General features: G+C 35.3%; 1 long non-coding RNA gene across 1 annotated transcript; it reads left to right on the forward strand.

Moving 5' to 3' along the window:
• The first annotated feature begins 1,191 nt into the window (after positions 1-1,191).
• On the forward strand, positions 1,192-4,256 carry LOC117332405. The gene is made up of 2 exons (XR_004533727.1): positions 1,192-1,632; positions 2,534-4,256. It is a non-coding gene; the product is annotated as an uncharacterized LOC117332405 (long non-coding RNA).
• Positions 4,257-5,657: the final 1,401 nt, after the last annotated feature.

Here is a 5,657-nt window from a genome sequence, read left to right on the forward strand (position 1 = left end):
GCCAAGAAACTTTGCTATAAAGGTCTTTTTTGACATGGTCTGTATCCTAATTTTGTTAATAAAAGCCAATAGCACACCATTTTCTCGTTTAACACATTTAACACAATAAAAATCTGAAATAATAGACGATATGAAATACTAGATAACAGTACAGCGACATTCTCTGCTATAGAGACATGGTATATCCCCACTTCCTGCTCATACACGGCTCATATAATGTGGATACAGAGCTTTGTGTCTCTGGTTCCGGTGAGTAGATGTGAAATACAGGTATTCAGCTAACACTTTAATTGAGGTACATGTATATGGAGGAAACTGAAAAGTAAGAGGTATATGGAGGTAACTTCATTTATATGAATATGGAGGCAATTCGCCATACACTTTAATTGAGGTATAACGAGGCAGCTGCATATATATGTATTAAGGTATATTGATGGAACTGCATATATATTATTATAAAAGTATTGAGGTATATGGAGGCAACTTCATATATATGTATATTGAGGCAACATATTAAATTGTGAGGTATATTTATTGTCCTTTAAGCTCATATCAAGGTCAGAATGTGCTTTTCTACAACATGGAGACAATAAAATTGAGACACGACTTGAATCTCGCAAATTGTTAGAGGTGTCAATGTAACAATATGGCAATATAGAACTGAAAATCAGTAGCACATAAAAAAGTGTTAGCTACCTATCAATGGGCATTTATTGAAGCGACCTGGATAGAATCCGTGTCCATTCAAAAATTCAGCAAGACACACACACACACACTCACACACACATACACATCAGTCTTATAAGGTAAAGTAATTTCGCCCCCCCCCCCCCCCCCACCAATTATCACCTATTGAAGTATAATCGTTGACACTTGGAATTCCCAAAACTTCTATCATAGGAGTGTCTACAACATTTCTTTCTCATTCACGACGATCACTCATTAAAGTATTATTAGTGTATTTGTTTGCGGAACAAAGTCAGCAGGTTTGTTAAAACATAATTGTAATTGATATAACTAGCAGCCATCACTTGCTCAGCATTTTGCTTATTCAGCAGTTTGCATGCATTCACAATATCAGATGTTTTAACAATTTGATAAAAAAACAGCCTACAAAGAGTTTCTACTTGATCAACTACAGTACAAAAATAAGTGTCCTTTCACAATCTCGACAACAGCACAGGTACCTAGTGTTATTGTCAGAAATGGACCAATCATTATATTGTCGGATACCTGACGAATCATCTACCGCGAGAAAAATTAGCCATTCACTGACCTAACGACAACAGGGTAGGCACAAGGCGAAAACTGCATTACTGAATCATAAGGGTGACAGGTGAAACTGAAGATAACTGAGGTGTTTTGTTATTTGACAGTTCACTTAAAGACAGCGCGACTCACCACTTCTCACGCTAAAGTTTATTCACTTTTATTAACATGAATCTAATTATAAACGAAATTGACACAACTGGATTTGCCCATACAAGGAAAATAGATAATAACTGTGCTATATCAAGCAACGTAACAACCAAAAGAAACGGACTCTTATCAAAACTGGATGTACTTGTAAAGCTCTGCAAGGATTACGAGGAGGAAGAGTCAACCAAATTTGAATTTGCCATCATAATGCCGGTGAGTACGCATATTATAAAGAAAAAGAATAGATGACATGTTTTAGAGTTAATGTTGCCATTAAGGGTCAAGGAAAGGTTGACATATCACGTGGGAATGTCTACAAGAAACACTTGACAAGTCAAACTATCCCACTGAGTATTTCTGTCACGACGCAATCAATAAAAAGATACCTGTTTTTTAAAGACGAAACCGGAGGCAATCCCATTGCAGAGTTTGAAGGACTCCGTGCCAAAATGTATAGTTTTCGATATGCCATGCCTGAAAGTTTTACGTTTGAAAACACGAAAATCACTACTAATGCTTTTAAAGAAAAGCAGGTAGCAAAAGGCATTGCTAAAGCTACCATAAAGCGCTACTTGCGACACGAGATGTATAAAGAATGTCTCTTTAAAAAACAAAACAAAATGTGTGAAATGCACTCCATTAGGAGCGATAGGCATCAGCTACATATGTATAACATCAACAAATCTGGTTTAAGTGCCTTTGACGACAAGCGTTGGATCCAACCAAATCTTCGGACATTATAAAACAAAGGCGGTTTTGTAAAGTAAACACCTGTTTTATATATAAACTGTGTATATTTATAAAAAATCAATATTGTTTTGACATTCAATTATTGTAAATATGAATGATTTATGTTAATAAGCATTGTTTTAATTCAATTCAGGTATTTTATAATAAAAGCTTCGTGTTGTACATTTATATTTCAATGAAAATATCGTTTACTGAAAAAAGACTAATCTTTACTTGGAAATATTGTACATAACTTTCACTATTTGAAATAATATGGTTAAAAAACAATGATTACATAATTGTGTATGTACACTCAATGATGATATAATTATGTGGGTATATAATACAAAAATATAAAGTAAAGATATTTTATTTTCTTTTTAAGGAGCATTGTGTAGTATAACAGTGCACCTGTGAGTGATGCGGCATTCGCAGCTGTTGTTGCTGTGGAACCTGCTGCTGTTGTTGGTGCTGCTGCTGTGGAACCTGTTGTTGTTGTAGTTGCTACAGAACCAGTTGCTGCTGCTGCTGCTGCTGTGGAACCTGTTGTTGTTGTAGTTGCTACATAACCAATTGCTGCTGCTGTGGAACCTGTTGTTGTAGTTGCTGCTGCTGTATCAGTCTTTGTGGCCTCTGATAGGGATGCATCCTCTATACAATTATGTTAAAATGTTAGCAGTGTGGTGAAAGAGACCAATGAGTATGAAGAAAAAAAATCTACTAGTATTAATCTGCTTTAAACGAGAACGTTAGCTTATATGTATGGTAGATAAAAGACATGCTTCGCTAAGGTTAAACTTACCACTTCTTATTTAACTTTCGAAGTCTAAAATAAGAGAAAGATTATATAATTAATAAGCTAAAGATGATGTATGGTCGTCCTAAAATCTGCCCCTACCTTCAACGTTCCTGTGCTCTAATCAACCTAGCAGCGCTTTTCAACACAGAAACGGAAGCGCTCTATCTGAATTTTAGTTGTGATGTCAAGGTCGGACCGAAAGGGATTTTGAAATTTAAAATTCTATGGATAAAAAATGAATTAACAGAAAACCTTTGTAACTGTTTAAGGTAAATGTTAGGCTGTTGAATAAATAATATTGTCAGATTTTATGATTAATAAGATAAATATGTGACTAATGAGTTTAATTTCAACTTATTGATTCCCTTTTGTTCTCGGTCTGTAAAATGATAAATAAATAAATTAATTATATGCCCGTACGCTACGTCATTAAAGAAAAAATGTAAACATTAATAATTTAACTACTTACATTTTCATTCAGCGATTCTAAATCCTTTGGACTAAATTTGGCTTGCAGACTATCCACAACATCGTCTGCCTCCCTCATGACAGGGGAGATAGTACACCTTTTCGTTCTTCTTTTTGTTGATATGGATAAAAAAACTCATAAGATTTATCAAAATAGGTTACATTTACGGTTAGTACACTGTTAAGTGCAAGAGCGAGCTTCCTCACAATACTTCCATCAGATCTCTCGAATTCAACTTTTCGACAAATCCGAACAAACTAGCTTGAGCCATTCCGCTAAAAAATACCCAAGTTCGCTAGAGCCACTTTTGCCGCCAAATTGTATAGCACTAAGGCAATCACGTGATAATTTGCATATTGCTTTTCAGATTCTTGTAGACATTCCCACGGTTACAGTTCCGTATAGTCCCATCACGTGATATGTCAACCTTTCCTTGAACCTTTCTTATAAAATGGCAACATTAACTCTAAAACATGTCATCTATTCTTTTTCTTTATAACATGCGTACTCAACGGAATTATGATGGCAAATTCAACTTTGGTTAGCCCTGTTGTCGTTAGGTCAGTGAATTGCTAATTTTTCTCACGGTGGATGATTCGTCAGGTGTCTGACAATATAATGACTGGTCCATTTCGGACAATTACACTTGGTACCTTCTGTGTTGTTGTCTGCGTGAGGACAACGCTATTGTTCGGGGAGGTGAACTCAGGGCTCCCCAACCCTGGTAACTCCTATCAAATACAGAAGCGTGTATACAATTACTGCTTAGCCATAAGTGTATATACACATCTAGAATGTTTCCAGCTGGGGGGATAACATTTTTGTACCGTAAAAAAAAAAATAAAAAAAAAAATACTGTGTTGTTGTCGAGATTGTGAAAGGACACTCATTTGTGCACTGTAGTTGATCAAGTAGAAACTCTGTAGTTTTTTAAAATCAAATTGGTAAAACATCTGAAAATGTGAATGCATGCAAACTGTTGAATGAGCAAAATGCTGATCAAGTGATGGCTGCTACTTGTATCAATTACAATCATGTTTTTAACTGACCTGCTAACTTTGTTCAGCAAACCAATACACAATCAAAAATAAATGCTATACTTTATATCTTCATTGTTGTTGTTGTGGTCATTGAGATATCGTATTACCCACTTTGAAAGTAATTTAAAGGGATAACTGCTACATTTTGTAGTTTACTCAATTACACTTAAGTTATGAATCATGTTTGAAATATCACAGGGGTAACAGTTTTACCTTCTATTCACGATGTGGTTGATGTAGACCTAATGCTACCATTTGAGATTCGATATAGTGCCGAGCGAATTCCCTGTCCAGGCATTTTGCTCAATTTGAGGTAGCGTTGTGGAAATCTCCTAATTCCATAATGTTATACACGTCTAAGTCACTATTGATGGCACGAAAACCATTTAAATATAGAAGATAACATTAAAGTTGTTCATGGCGTCCTATGTCATATCCGCTGACATTGGCAGGAAAGCATGATAATAAGGACACGTGGATCCATCCAGTTTCAGAAAGCATCCCTGGCATAATTCATTACTACACGTTGAACACTGGACAAAGTTAATGTCATACTTTCACATGTGCATATGCAGCAATTACTCTACCCAATACATCCTTCTAGTCGACAGTTTTCGTTAATAACGAGGAATGAGATTTAAGGTATATATTTTTCCAGATTTCGCTAGTGTTGAGGAATGAAATGAACTTCAAGGTATATATTGTTACATTTTACATTGTGACACTGTTCACGCTTCATATCATAACACAGTTTGTGAAGAACCAAGTGTATTCAATAGTACTTTAATGAGTGACCATCGTGAATGAGAAAGAAATGTTGTAGACACTCCTATGATAGAAGTTTTGGGAATTCCAAGTGTCAACGATTATACATCAATATGTGATAATTGGTGGGGGCGAAATTACTTTACCAACATTCTGCTGTGACCACTCTCCAGTCCATGCTCAAATTTCCTTTATTTTATTCAAACAGGTGAGCTATAAAAAATTATACTCATATATGAGAAGGCTGACTCTGACAGCATTAACGATGCTCTCCTCAATATTTATTGGTTGATATTTCATCAATTCGAGACTCTAATATATTTAACTAATTCATAATTGATTCAATTACTGAGCAAGACAATTCTTTTATTCCTTCTAAAGTTATAACCATACGTCCGAATGACAAGCCTTAGATGAATAACATTATCAGACTGAA

The sequence above is a fragment of the Pecten maximus genome, chromosome 8 (genome assembly GCF_902652985.1).
Source record: "Pecten maximus chromosome 8, xPecMax1.1, whole genome shotgun sequence".
Classification (NCBI taxonomy): domain Eukaryota; kingdom Metazoa; phylum Mollusca; class Bivalvia; order Pectinida; family Pectinidae; genus Pecten; species Pecten maximus.